The 16061-nt window shown below is 36.7% G+C and overlaps 1 long non-coding RNA gene and 1 other non-coding gene across 2 annotated transcripts; one reads left to right on the top strand and one right to left on the bottom strand.

The window, feature by feature from the left end:
- Positions 1 to 1100: 1100 nt before the first annotated feature.
- Positions 1101 to 6288, bottom strand: LOC146405895 (uncharacterized). The gene is made up of 2 exons (XR_014843823.1): positions 2668 to 6288; positions 1101 to 2613 (listed from the first exon to the last, which is right to left on the bottom strand). It is a non-coding gene; the product is annotated as an uncharacterized LOC146405895 (long non-coding RNA).
- A 4550-nt stretch (positions 6289 to 10838) lies between these two features.
- On the top strand, positions 10839 to 10973 carry LOC146405894 (small nucleolar RNA SNORA70). Its single transcript, XR_014832300.1, has one exon. It is a non-coding gene; the product is annotated as a small nucleolar RNA SNORA70 (small nucleolar RNA).
- The last annotated feature ends 5088 nt before the right edge of the window (positions 10974 to 16061 follow it).

Below are 16061 nucleotides of genomic sequence, written 5' to 3'. Positions count from 1 at the left end.
TCATTCAGTCCTCAGTGATTAAGTCTTGCTCCACTGAAGAGAAGAAAGGCCTGGAAATCCTGACTGTCCCTAGTAAAGTCTGAACATTGTCTAACAGTGTCCACTTGGAAGCCTGCACTCAAGCCTGCCTACTGAAGTGAGGTAGTTCAGAGTGCTGTACAGTCCTTTCCACAGATTCTGAAACTCTTCTGAAATCCTAGCCTATAGCTTAGAGCAGAGCCATCAGTCAAGTACTGGAGAAAAGAACTCTATTTCATAATGAGACTCATGACAGTGGTTAACTTATTTCAACAGCCAATAATAGCACAACGGACAATAGTAAAATTAGCTCTTGGGATAGAAGGCATAAATATTTCATACACTTTCCCTGAGAATAAAAATATATTAAGAACTGACAAATTTCCAGGGCCTTTTCACTTGTGGTTGCCAAGGGGGAGGAGGAGGGGAAGGGAGTGGGATGGACTGGGAGTCTGGGGTTAATAGATGCAAACTCTTGCATTTGGAGTAGATAAGCAATGAGATCCTGCTGTAGAGCACTGGGAACTATATCCAGTCACTTGTGATAGAACATGATGGAGGATAATGTGAGAAAAAGAATATATATATATATTTATATATATACATATACACCCCCCCCACACATATATATGTATGACAGGGTCACTTTGCTGTACAGTAGAAATTGACAGAACACTGTAAATCAACTATAATGGAAAAAATAAAAATCATTTAAAAAATGCACTGACAGATTTCCAGGGCCTTTTCAAAATGTGTGTAACCTATAAAACAGGTATATAAGTCAATAATATTTTGCTTTTACAAACTTAACCTATTGAAGCTTTCCAGGGGCCCTTTGGAAAACTGCAAAGATAATTTTCAGTGTAAAAGATATCCTGAATTTTTTTTTTTCTAAATTTAGGATCAAATCCAGGGAAAGCAAAATCAAGCTGTCAGAGGAGATTTGCTTAATTAATTAAGATAGGAGCATGGGAGCATGAGAAACAATACCTGGTTACTTATTTAATCAAGGTGGTAAAGTATATGGAAACTTTGGTTCTTCATAAAGAGAAACCAAACATTGATTCTTCACTGTTTATTGATTTTTTTTTTGTTTTGCATATGTTTGGTTTATTTTGTTTTTGTAAATAACCAAGGACATGTTAAGGTCAACACAAATCTGAGAAAATTATTGCTGAGATACAAAATCTCTGACCTATAGGAAAATTACTCACAGCAAGTAAAGAAAACCTTTTCATTCTTGGTTAATTCTAAGAGCAAATTATTATTTAAATAGAGTGAATTACTTTCCAGTTTTGTATTAGTGCAGTCCTTGGCAGCGAAGTTTTCATGGGATCCTTCTAGTTCCTTAAACTGTCTTGTGAATAACTCTATCAACACTGAGCAAACTCTGCTAAATATTTAATACATTTCATTATTTCTTATCAGATTCAGATATTATAAAGCAAGCCAAATAAAATTTACTTTCCTCAATCACTCTACAACTTGCCATACTCACTATCTTTCACAAATCTTCCTTTACTGGAACTAACTAATAATTTACTTTAGGAAAACACTAGTCTTACTTTTTTTCTTGAGAAGCAAAAGCACTTACACACTTGTGTTCCTTTGTCACCATTGCTTTTAGTGAAGTTAGTTATGACTTTTAGCAAATGTTATAACTTCTATCTCATAGAGAAAACTGGGTGGCAGGTACTGAGAGCTGTCTGTCATACCCACCGTTTTAGCAGGGCAGCAAAGCTCATAAACATACATTGCACGATTTTCAGTAGCCGCATTCATCCCCATTATATCTTTCAGAAGTGGAAAAAAATGAACACATTCATTGATGTGAGACACACATTAAGAACCAAAAATATAAAAAATTTAAATTACCTTTAGCATTATTTTATTATTCTATCTTACATAAAAATTGTTATCCAAAATATTATTTATTAATTCAATTAATATTAATCCAAGTTTTAAAATTATCTCAAGCCTTGAAATCACGTTTAAGCTGCCACTCTGCAAAATATAATTACTATTACAAAATCATTGGTCTAAATTATTGTTAAATATATTTGAAAATATTTTATAATCTCAAACACTATGTAGGAGTAATGTATGCATATACTATGCTTAAAACTGAAAAATCAGAGAAAAGCTGTATAACATTTTTCTTAAGGTAAAATTACTAAGTCAATCTAATGTATTTAACTATTCACCTTAATTTGTGAACTTGTAGTCTTAACTATTTTTATTTAGTAGTTTCTGTATGAAGGTTATTTTAAGTCTAGCACAGTAATAGAAGATCAGCTTTCAGGTGTGTGAATTTGGGGAATATTGACTCTATACAACTGCTTTATTTACCTCTATAACCATTAAGGAAAAACATCTATAAATTTCATAACAATCTAATGAACTATACCTGGAAAGGGTAGGAAAATACATTATAATCACATGATAAGTGGATTTTTCCTGAATTACAGACACAGATACATAGAGTTCTACAACTTCAGTCCTACCTTTTACATTCAGTTCTACAACTTTAGACACAGATCAAAATAATCAGAAAAACAAACAAAAAACCTCATTAGTGCTGATCTCAAAGAATTTCTCTCCTTTTTTTTGTGTGTGTGTATACACACACACACACACACACACACACACATATTTCTTTGAGTGCACAGATTAAAAAAAACAGTAATACCAAAACAAAAGACTAAAATCTTGGACTCTCTGTCACCACTCACAGAACAGAAAATAGGTCAGAGCATAAATCCAAATTGCCAATCATCACCACCAATAAGCTTATTTGTGGCAAGGCACCTATGCATTTCATTTCTATATCCCATCTAGAATCTTAGGTGAACTTCTCCCATGAAATAAGCAGCCAAAATATTTGTTGAATTAATTGCAAAGCACAGGATGCCTGAAAAGTAAGAGCATATAATGGCCAGTTAAATTTAGAAACATAGGTTTTAAAAGTTTTATCTTTTCGTAGCTATTTCATTTTCTAAGAGCCAATTACTGAAGCACTGGCTCTGTAATCAGAAATTAAAGTTGACACAGGCATAAAGCCAAAGGACAACAGGGGTAATAAGAAAGAATCAACAGATCTTTCACTTTGTTTAATTATTGAAAATGAGCTGATAACCCTTAAATTTACCTAGAAATTAGATGCTCTGCAGACACATTTCAGCAGAAAAGCAAAACTAAAGAGCACAAACACCTTCCAATAATGAGCTCTTTCTACTGAAGAGGGTGGGTGTCCTGAGACCTCTATCAAGTCTTCATCAGTTTATTTCCAAGTACTAATCAAACAAAACTAGTCTTGGTATGAGTTATAGAAAATAATATTGATGCATGTTTACTTTTAGCCTATAAATATAGTGGAATTCATGAACATGCACTATACTTCGGGAGGATTTTCAAAGCAAAGGTTGTATCCAGAAACTTCCTAAAGCTTTTATGTTTTCCAAAGTATCCAAATTTGCAATTGGATAATTTAGTTCAATTAATACTTATTTTTATTCATGTGTAGTAATGAATTATTCAACTTACTAATACCCTCTGAGATTCTATAATTTTTCAAATTACAACCAATGCGGATTGTCTGCAGTAGATTGTTGAGGTAAAATCATCTATGTACACATATATATATTATACACATTTTGCCTTTCTTGGGCATTGTTTTGGTTAACAGAATAGATGATAAGGAAGAGGTGCTGTGTTGGGAAAATACACGTTTCTACCCTAAAACTACTAGCTAGGTTTTACCGAATGATCATATATCTTCAATAAGCTTCACATTCATAAAAAGGCCCTCAGAAGAGAAATAATTATTTTAGTAAAATTTAAAAGAAACTATCAAACAAAAATACAGTTTTTATGTCACACAGCTAAAAGTTGACATTGAAAATGACACTCCAGACTGATAAATTAGATTCAGCCTTAGTTAAAAACAACAGCCAATATTAGTATTGAGAACTAAAACAAAAGAAAGTTTTAAATGAAAAGTGGAGTTTTTCTGGTCATCTTTTAAACTAATTCAACCATAAGTATCTATTATAAATGTAGTCTCTTACTACTTCTGATATCAATAACCTGAAAAATATAAACATAGCCTCCTTATTACAACCCTCCAGTCATTTTTTTTTTTTTATGTCCAGCAATTTCTAAGGTTTCTACTATTTTCAGCTAGCAAAGCAGACAACACTCTAAAGGAAGAGAACTTGTCTGAAATCACACAAGGCTTCCTGTCTTTCGTAAATCATGAGTGTCTACCTGCTATCTAGTCCCCAGCTCCTTGCCTGCCCTCCCTTCCTCCCACTGTCTTCCAGATAGGCTAGAAAGGCCTGATGCTCCATTTTTTTTTTTAAACAGATCCTGCTCTGCTAGGGAGGGCTCTCACCTGGAGAAGCACACCACCAGTCCAGGCCACACACGGGAGGAGTCAGGGTAAAGGACTAAAGTGCACTTGTCAGGTGAAAGTATATCATGTCCTGCTCACAGCACCTAAAGAGAGGACTGCTGACCACTGTCACTGGAGCTGCCACCATGGCCAGCCCTCACAAACCTAATCCTTGCCGGGGAGCTGACATATCCACAGCCTAAATCATAAACGAAGTCTTTTCACAAAGCCTGAGCCTTCTACCAAGAACACATTTGGCTTTTGGAGCTCCTGTTGTGCAGCGGAAACGAATCCGACTAGAAACCATGAGGACGTGGGTTCAATCCCTGACCTCACTCAGGGAGTTAAGGATCTGGTGTTGCCATGAGCTGTGGTGTAGGTCTCAGATGCAGCTTGGATCCCATGTTGCTGTGGCTGTGGTGTAGGCTGGCAACTGCATATCCAATTGTACCCCCAACCTGGGAACCTCCATATGCCATGGTGAACCCCTAAAAAGAAAAAAAAAAAAGGAAAAAAGAACACAGTTTACTTCTTTCATAAATATAAGTACTCGCTAAGAAAGAGACATAGGTTCCCAGAAAATACAGTAATCCAGTCCCAGTTGGCTAACCCTAAGTCTTAACTCTTGGTAAACTGGTGCTAACTACGTTCTATTGGCCAAGATCTTCCTGATGCCATCTACAAAAATAAATTTCATATTTAAACACTGCGTGTGTACAGGAATATAAAAACAAAACAAAGCTGAAAGCAATATGGTATACTACAAAGGGTATACGTTTTGGAATCCTATTGACTTGAGTCCCTGGTTAGAGGCACTGATGCTAAAGAGCTGTATGTCCTTGAAAAACTACCCTAAGCTCTCACAGGCTTAGAAACAATAGCCCTCAAGTTGTTTTCAGGATGAATGATATGAGAATATACCATTGATATATATTATATTTAAAAATAATGGAAACCTAAATGTCCATGAACAGAAGAATTGATAAAGAAGATGTGGTACACATATACAATGAAATATTACTCAGCCATAAAAAAGAATGAAATACTGGCCATTTGCGGCAACATGGATGGACCCAGAAATCATCATACTAAGTGAAGTTAGACAGTGAGAGACAGACATCATACGATATCATTTATATGTAGAATCTTAAAAAAGGATACAAATGAACTTCTTTGCAGAAAAGAAACAGACTCACAGATGCTAAAAAGTAAGGGGAAGAGAGGGGTGAACTGGAGTTTGGAATGGAAATGTTCTAAAATTAGGATGTGATGATGGTTGCACAACTATAAATATAATAAAATTCATTGAATAAAAAATTTAAAAATAAAATAACAGAAAGGAATATAAAAAGGTATATATGTGTATAACTAAGTCACTCTGCTGTACAACAGAAATTAGCATAACATTGTAAATTAACTATACCTTAATAAAAATTTCAAAGGATATACTATTTATTAAATGACATTCATAAATAATGATATTAAATAGTATTTATATAACATTATTTGCCTATATATAAACATATATACTATTATAAAGATATTATAATCATTAATTACTATAAGAGAGAGGGGATTTGGCATAGTTCCTGGAATGTAATAAAAGTTACAATTTACTGAGCTATTTCTGTTAATACTGATGAACACTATTTCAGTGTATTCCACTTTTTTCAATGGCATATTTATATAGTGTCTTCCTAAATACACATTTACTAGTAGTTTATTTTGTCTGAGAACTTGGCTAGGCTATAGTACCCAGTTGTTTGATCTAACACTCATCTAAATGATGCTGTGAAGGTCATTTTGTCATTATGATTAACATTTACAATCAGTTGACTTTAAGTAAAGGAAATTATCTTCCACAATATAGGTGGGCCTTGTGCAATCAGTTGAAGACCTTAAGAACAAAAAAATCTGAGAAGACGGAATCCTAGAGAAGAAGGAATTTTGTCTCAATTCTGTCACACAAAATCCCTGCCTGAGTTTCCAGACTGCTGGCCTGCCCTAAAAATTTCAGGCTCACGGGAACCTACAATCATGTGAGCTGGTTCTTTAAAATACATCCATATCTATCTATCTATCTATCGATCGATCGATCAATCGATCGATCTATCTATCTGTCTATCTATCTATCTCTTCTTGGTTTTATTGCTCTGGAGAACCCTGATACACATATCAAATATCTGTCAACAAAATATTCAACAAATACTTAGTGACAGTATTTAATGTGCCAGGATGCCGGTGACACAATAAAGAGACAAACATCTCCACTTTCACAGAATTTGTACTTTAGTTATACTGAGATGACTAGTTAAATTCTGGGGATAACGTGACCATGTAATTTATCACATAATCAAGGATACTTTAAGGGTTAAATTGGACACAAAAAACCAATTACGCCAGGAAAGCAAGCCTAAATCACAACTATTCTTTACAAAACAAGATGGTAGGTACAGATCACCTTAACTTTTGGTAAAACTTAGGCCCATCTCCCCTAAATAACCATGTAACTGGTTAATTTCATAAAGCCAAATAAATCTATAATTAATCAAGGCTGAGGGGTAAACCTAGAAAGACCTCAGGTTTAGGGTTCATATTCCAGTTATACCCAGCTCAGTTATACATTACACAGAGCATTCAACTTTTAAGAGTCTCAGTCATATTCTTTAGAAATCAATATATCAATCAGAACTAATAAGATAGAATATATAAATCATCTATAAGAGGAATTATGACATGACAAGTATTTAATAAAGTATATATAAAAGATCACCAAGCTGAGCAAGAGTGGGGATAGTTTTGTTTAAGATTATATAAGTCTTTCTATACTACTTAAATATTCAGCCCTGGAATGAGGCATTTTATGAGATGCAATAGTAGTAATAAAATTACAGCAATGTTATAATAATTGTGAGCATGGGCATGCATCACTGACTAAATATGCCATTAATTATTGCTAAAAGTCACTCTGGATTTACTTTCAAAATTCTTTTATTCACTAAACCAAATTCTTCACCAGTGTGCACTGAAGTAGAAGCTGACTTAAAAGGTGACCTCCTCGCCCAGCCTCTTGGAAACTGCTCCCAAGAAACAATGAAGAGATTTTAGCCTAAAGTGATAGCACCTGAGCCACAACAGCTATAAACAAGCCACAATGCTTTTGAAGCTGGTTTGAGAACTCTTCACCCACAGCTAAAACCTCAGACTGCATACTGGACCATGCCTGCTAGCTATCTGCAAAGAATAGAAATACCTCTGAGTATGATCTCAAAGGTAAGAAAAATCCTCTTTTGTGTCCTGTTTTTACCCCCATTGGTTTATTACAGGGCTCAGTAATTTTTCTCCATTGCCTTAGGGTCCTCCCAATGAAAACATGAATCAAGGGAATCTACTGTGAAAATGACATTAAATCTAAGAAAGGAAGGGACAGGAGTTCCCGTCGTGGCGCAGTGGTTAATGAATCCGACTAGGAACCATGAGGTTGCGGGTTCGGTCCCTGCCCTTGCTCAGTGGGTTAACGATCCGGCGTTGCCGTGAGCTGTGGTGTAGGTTGCAGACGCGGCTCGGATCCCGCGTTGCTGTGGCTCTGGCGTAGGCCGGTGGCTACAGCTCCGATTGGACCCCTAGCCTGGGAACCTCCATATGCCGCAGGCGCGGCCCAAGAAATAGCAACAACAACAACGAAAAGACAAAAAAAAAAAAAAAAGAAAAAAAAAAAGAAAGGAAGGGACAGCTCAGGTGGGACAATCATTTCAGAGGACAAAGCCTAAACGATGCCAAACTGAGTACAGTCCCTTCTGTTATGGCAGAGAGAATGTGGGTGGGTGGAGTGGAGAGGATATCAAAGGAAAGGAAAGCTAAGAGACACAGCACCTTTCACCCACAGGACAGGAATGTGTAGGACTCCAGAGTCCTATATACACACTTAACTGCCATTAGATAATAAAAGCTTAAACTCACTGTAAAAAGTAGGATTTTTTTAACATAATGATTTTTTTCCATTATAGCTGGTTTACAGTGTTCTGTTAATTTTCTACTGTACAACAAGGTGACCCAGTCACACATACATGTATACATTTTTTTCCCTCACATTATCATGCTCCATTATAAGCGACTAGATATAGTTCCCAGTGCTATACAGGAGGATCTCATTGCTTATCTATTCCAAAGGCAATAATTGGCATCTATTAACCCCAAATTCCCAGGCCATCTCATTCCCTCCCCCTCCCCCTCCCCCATCACAAGTCTGTTCTCCAAGACCATGAGTTCGTTTCTTTTCTGTGGAAAGGTTCATTTGTGCCATATATTAGATTCCGGATATAAGTGATATCATATGGTATTTGATTTCTTCTCTTTCAGACTTACTTCACTCAGGATGAGAGTCTCTAGTTCTATCCATGTTGCTGCAAATGGCATTATGTCATTCTTTTTTATAGCAGAGTAGTATTCCATTGTGTATATGTACCACATCTTCCTAATCCAGTCATCTGTTGATGGACATTTGGGTTGTTTCCATATCTTGGCTATTGTGACTAGTGCTGCAATGAATATGCAGGTGCCTGTGTCTTTTTCAAGGAAAGTTTTGTCTGGATATATGCCCAGGAGTGGAGTTTCTGGGTCATATGGTAGTTCTATGTATAGTTTTCTAAGGTACCACCATACTGTTTTCCACAGTGGTTGTACCAATTTATATTCCCACCAACAGTGGAGGAGGGTCCCCTTTTCTCCACACCCCCTCCAGCATTTATTATTTGTGAACTTCATATGAATGATGGCCATTCTAACTGGTGTGAGGCAGTATCTCAGAGTAGTTTTGACTTCTATTTCTCTAATAACCAGTGATGTTGAGCATTTTTTCATGTGCTTGTTGGCCATCTGTATATCTTCCTTGGAGAAATGTCTATTCAGGTCTTTTGCCCATTTCTCCATTGGGTTGTTGGCTATTTTGCTGTTGAGTTGTATAAATTGCTTGTATATTTTAGAGATTAAACCCTTGTCAGTTGCATTGTTTGAAACTATTTTCTCCCATTCTGTAAGTTGTCTTTTTGTGTTTTTTGTTTGTTTGTTTGTTTTTTATGATTTCCTTTGCTGTGCAAAAGTAGGTCAGTTTGATTAGGTCCCACTGGTTTATGTTTCCTTTCATTTCTGTTGCTTTGGGAGATTGACCTGAGAAAATATTGCTAAGGTTGATATCAGAGAATATTTTGCTTATGTTCTCTTCCAGGAGTTTGATGGTGTCTTGTCTAACATTTAAGTCTTTAAGCCATTTTGAGTTTATTTTTGTGCATGGTGTGAGGGTGTGTTCCAGTTTCACTGATTTGCATGTGGCTATCCAGTTTTCCCGGCACCACTTAATGAAAAGACTGTCTTTTTCCCATTTTATAAGTTTGCCTTCTTTGTCAGATTAACTGACCATGGGTGTCTGGGTTTATTTCTGGGTTCTCTATTCTGTTACATTGGTCTGTATGTCTGTTTTGGTATCAGTACCACACTGTTTTGATGACTGTGGCTTTGTAATATTGCCTGAAGTCTGGGAGAGTGATGCCTCCTGCTTGGTTTTTGTTCCTCAGGATTGCTTTGGCAATTCTGGCTCTTTTGTGGTTCCATATAAAGTTCTGGCTTGTTTGTTCTAGTTCTGTGAAAAATGTCATGGGTAATTTGATAGGGATTGCGCTGAATCTGTAAATCTTTGGGTAGTATGGCCATTTTTACAATATTAATTTTTCAAATCCAGAAGCATGGAATACCTTTCCATTTCTTTGAAACTTCTTTAATTTCCTTGATTAATGTTTTATAATTCTCAGCATATAAATTTTTCACCTCCTTGGTCAGGTGTATTCCCAGATATTTGATTTTTTGGGGTGCAATTTTAAAAGGTATTGTATTTAGTATTCCTTTTCTAATATTTCATTGTTAGTGTAAAGAAGTGCAACTGACCTCTGAATGTGAATCTTGTATCCTGCTACTTTGCTGAATTTGTTGATCAGTTTGAGTAGTTTTTAGGTTAGGTCCTTAGGTTTTTCTATACATAGTATCATTTCATCTGCATACAGTGACAATTTTCCCTCTTCTCTTCCAATTTTGATTTTATCTCTTTTGTTTGTCTGATTGCTGTGGCTAGGACTTCCAATACCATGCTGAATAAATGTTGTGAGAGTAGGCATCCTTGTCTTGTTCCAGATAAGAAGGATTAATTTGCCTTTTCTCACAAAGATAAATGATCATGTTCTAGCATATTCTAATTGATATTTATACTTCAAATTTTCAAACCTTCTGATTCATTAAAGAGTAAACTGATTTTTAATGTTTCCTTAATACACAGAAACATTCTTTAAAAAGAACACTCCAATATTTTAATAAAGAAACCCCAATATGATTTTATAACCAATTCTCTGTTATACCAACATAAACTTAAATGATTCAAAATTGTTGCACCAATCAGCTGACTGTGTCCTTCTCCCCGTGGGGTCCCTGTGCAGAATGGCTGCAAACAGCAGCCTCTGTGGTAGCCGATGCGGCCTGCTGCCTGTATGGGCTGCTCTAACAGATCTAGGAGACACCATTTTCCAGTGGACATTCATGCCGGCACACAGTCCCCAACCTGGGCTCCTGATAGGTATGGTGGTGCCTTTGGCAAGCCCGCATTGGACAAGTCTTAAGATCCAGCCTCACCAAGCTGCCAAACAAGGATGTGTTTGAGGCCCTATGCAGGGCCAAGTTCAAATTCCCGGCTGGCAGAAGTTCTGTATTTCCAAGTAGGGATTATTTAATGCGGATGACTTTGAAAACATGGTGGCAGAAGAGCTACTCATCCCCACTGTCTGTGGGGTCAAATACATCCCTAATGGTGGCACCCTGGACAAATGGCAGGCCTTGGACTCATGACAGTCTTGACCCTGCCCCCTTCTTATGCATGGCCACCAATAAGTCCAACTGTCCTGTCAGAAAATTACAAAATAATAATAAAATAAAATAAATAATTTGAAACACCATTGATCTTTTTAGTGGAGTACATTTGAAAGGTACTTTTTAAAAATTCCATGGAAAACATCCCCAAAATAATAAATGATATGGAATCTATTATTATAATATATAAGTGATTTTGTCATTCTTACCTATAACACAGTTATTGGGCTTAAATATTTGACCACATTTTTATTGAATAAAAGTGGGTACTCTCTGACATGCATTCTGTTAAAATAAGTACAATCGCAGTTGGATTAATCCATGGATATTTACAAATTTCCTTAATAGTTTGTTGGTTAATGGTTGCATTCCAACATTTGAGAACTAAACAGCAGGGATTTTTTTGCCTCCAGAAACTTATCTAGAAGCTTAATCTTGCAGTCATATAGAAAGAGTCATATATTCTTGATTTTTTGAGTTTATACAAAGAGAAAGTATATAAAATTAATACTAATTAGCAAGTAAAGCAAAACATATTTCCCCTTAGCTTTTATGAGTGTTCACATGTAATTTACTCCTAAAGAAATTTTAGTGAGTTACAATATTGTGAGAATTATTTTAATTTTATCATTGTAGCAGGGAAAAAAATTACAAGAAGCCCCTTTGGAATTCAATCACAGAAAGGAAAGATTCAATTACTTGGAAGGTCTTTGGCGCTGTGAGATAGATACACAGAAAATAAGAGGCAGACTTGGGTCATCATTAAACTCTAATCCCATATGGCATTTCCTCCTCTAAGCTTCTGCTACAATCCATTTACATAGAATATGAGCTGCAAACCAATAATTACAAACACACATACACTCACAAATGAGAGATAACTATGCTAAGTGAAATGTAAACTGACTTTTAATTATTCATTAATAGTAATTTAGAATATTAGTGGCATGACACGATGTTCTCCTCGGGGTCCATATATACCAGAAATTCACCTTACAGATGAGAATCCCACTATTAAAAGGCCTATTAAGCTTAATTTATATAAATTCTACTTGAACAGGAGAGGGTTTGATATCAACCTATATCATTCTAAATGCTAATCTACATTCAAGGTTAAACAGCACGAAGTAGACTGTACACTTAGACTAGCACCCAGCACATGCTTAGCATTCTCTAGCAACAGCTATTGTATAAACATTCACCCTACTGTGACATTTCAGCTACAAACGTCAGTGTCAACTTAAGAGCAAGAACTGACTCAGGATATACAGAAACATACTCCATCCACAATAGTTTTTAAAATTAAAGAGTTGATCATGAAAGATTCTATGAACTTCAAGATCTTTCTCAATCCAAGGCCCTAGGCAGCCACTATCGATGGAAGAGAGCTGGCAGGTAAAATGGAAGTTATCTTCCATATATGACCTGTGATCTGGTTTTCCCCAGAAATTCAGATTCCAGTGAATTATTTCACCATACATCCTATTTTTTAAGCTAAAAAGGTGGGTGTCATCCTTGAACCTCTCCTTCACATGCCTCTACAGTCAGCCAATACTCTGTGGAATCACCTTCTAAATACACACCTGTCCTGTTGTTCCATCTTCACCACAGCACAGGACAAGACTGCAATCACTCCCTATCATCCTTAGCTGCCCCTCTAACTCTTGCTCTTCACTGCGAAAGGGTGTTCCCCTGGGAGAATACATAAGCCCACCATCAACTGTACCCAGCCCTAGGAGAGTTTGCATGCCTCTTCCTCTCAAATCAGGCCTTTATCTCTAACTAGCCCTTCTGCTATCAGGCCGTTTCAGATAAGTTCCAGCCTCAGGCCGTACTCCTGTCCCCCCCTTGGCACTCCAACCACATCACCTTTTTTTTAGCCCCAAGCATTCATCTTCCAAGCACACTCCCACCACAAAGCTTGGACAGGCTCTTTCCTCTCCTTTTCAGTTTATTAAATATCTACTTCTCTTTCTGAGCTCAGATAAACTGTTCCTCAGTCAGAACTCCTTCCCTCACCCTTGTTTATGGACTCTTGTGACATTGCCTACACTTGCCTTGGGTTTTATTCTATTGCTCCTTGAAGACAGGAGCTGGATTCCGATGTGCTGTCCGTATTATATCCAAAGCACCCGGTACAGTGCGTAGCAATGGTAGATGTCCAACAACTCTCTGAAAGCTGGTGTGAGTGAATAAAAGAGTGAAAGAATGACTAAATGGATGCAATTAAAAACATATGTGATTATCATATCTTTGACAAAGCCAGTATTACAGAAGATTTAGTTTCCAATTCAATAGAGATTTGTTTGGTATGTGGGGCACTCTATTTATTTGATACTGTGTACTTGCTCAGTATTGCAAATATATTACCAATTTTGCTAAAATAATAATCACATGTGGGTATGATCAAAACCCCCAAATCTACACTAACAAAGCTCCTTAAAATCAAAGTCAAGTAAATTTATATCGATTTTCAATCAATAAGTGTTTTCTGTCCACTCATTTAATTATTCCAACGATTATTAAATTTTAGAAAAAATGTTAAGCACCAAAATAATTCTTTTAAAAGTTTTCAGGGCAAAGAATGCATGATGTTTCCTCTACTGAAGAAGACGATGCTATCTAAAAGTTTTAGAACGGTGTCCAGCAAAATTCCGCATAATATAAATTCCGCACAGCAACTTTACTCCTGTAAAAAAGTAACTAACGAGCTTTAAAAGACTTCATATCTCTTAATCAACATTTTGATGTTCTCTGAGCCTGACGTTTCTCTGTGTACAGTTCTCTACAGGGAGAGCAAAAGGGGACAGCCACCCCCCAACTCTCCGCACCCTGGCCCCCTGGGAGCTGGGCTACTGGGAAGATCCCCACAAACAGCACAGAGGCCACCTAAGCAGGAACTAAACAGACAAAGCACTGTTAATGAGCCACCAACAGGGACCGCTTCACAGGACTCTGGACCTCAGCAGTCTCCTCTCTCTTCTTAAAATGACAGCCCACCTTTGCCAAAGGTTCTTTGCATCTGAAGTTCACAGTATCAAAATTCAACTGACATGTTACTTCCTTACCCAGTACCAAAGCAACGTTAAGGTGCGTTCCCACTTCGTTTCTTGACATATCCCTTTAGGTTTGCAAAACAGTACAAAACAATACATTTAAAGAAATTTCTACGTGCTTCACAGTATTAGGAAACATAAGGCTTTTTACTCATTTATTTATTTTTGGTCAGTGTTAAAGTTCGAAGGGGAATTTAAATGCAGTTGTCTCAACTGCTCAGGAGTTCTTAAGTGTTTTTATACAAACGTTCCACATGTAAGTCACTTCAAGTTAGAAATAAAGTAGATGAGCCACAAATTTATAATGTGTATTTCATAAAATATGCATCAATTATATGCGACGGTTATCATCAAAGCCCCATAAAAGATAATTAATAACTAGCTGGCTCTTTTAAAAACAGGGGCAGTGCCAACAACTGAGGCAATGAATAGGAAGCCATAAAATATCATTTCGAGTCCCAATCTGGCCATGAACTCATTGTGTGAGCTAGAATGAACACTGAGCCCACTTGGACCTTGGTTTTCAGATACACAGGTGAAGAGTTTGGGCTAAATGATATTAAAGACTTCTTCCAATACTGGTGTTTCTAAAGATACTCCTGATGTGTTGCATTCCAGTGCCAGCTGGATCAGACCTCTAAGGAAAGCTTTCCTTAGTGCACAAAGAACAGTGAAGCAAGTTTGACCACTGCTTTCTTCCATCCAAGTACTAACCAGGCCTGACCCTGCTCAGCTTCCACGATCAGACAGGGTCGGGCAAGTTCAGGGTGGTATGGCCATAGACTTGTTACTGCTTTCTTAATCTATGCTGAAATACCCATACTTTTATCCTTTTCTAATATGGCTATTTCAAAAAAAATTCCATTTTTATTAACTTTTTTCTTCTCTTCATTTTTTTTTCCTACCTACCAAACTCTAGGCATCAAATAATACATCCAATAAAAGTATTATGTTGCTGCCATGTTATGGCTGAGAATTTAACATGCAGATAAAGATGTTCAAAATTATGGTTCCCACAGCAACTCTAACTGCCAGCGGGAAGCATATATGTAGTATTTTCTTATCAGTGGCTACGCAATAAAATGCATGCCTTATATACACTGTTTAGGCAGTCTACATGAATTATGCTTGCTATGAGGAACATAAACTTTGAGTTTTCTTTCCAAAACTTTAATTCTTAGTCATAATTTCACATTAACATCAGGCCAGGGCAACATTTTTGTCAGAGTTGCTCATATCACATCATATTTCTTTGGAGGAGACACAATAACACAACAAAGAGTGAAACAACAGGAAATTAGAAGACACTGATGCCGATCTATATTCAGGTTTATGCCTGTGCTCATGCTTGAAGACTGTCCCAGGGTTCGCGCAATCACGTTTTCCTGGGATAGAGAGATCAACAGGAGTGGTCTTGCTTAATGTCAATATTAAGCAATAAACACAGTATGAGGTTAAAAGTTGAGAATACGATTTTTTTCACTAAAATCCTAACAGTCTGTTTTTTATTTCTAGATTACACATAACGTCTATGCCAGTCAGATAATAGAAATGAGTGCTAGATATACATGTCCCAGAGAGGCCTGATTCCAAATGGACCTCGTCATACTTGTGATTGCCTGACAGCCCAATACCTGGCCTGAGAAAATCAGACGCTCTATTGCTCGCTCATACAAATAGAGAAAACT

Source organism: Sus scrofa, chromosome 1, assembly GCF_054392235.1.
Source record: "Sus scrofa isolate SSC_HxYL_T2T_F1_AM1 chromosome 1, Sscrofa_HxYL_maternal_Yorkshire_Landrace_v2.0, whole genome shotgun sequence".
Taxonomy (NCBI): domain Eukaryota; kingdom Metazoa; phylum Chordata; class Mammalia; order Artiodactyla; family Suidae; genus Sus; species Sus scrofa.
Note: the sequence above shows the minus strand (reverse complement) of the source record. Positions and strands in the feature narration are given on the sequence as shown.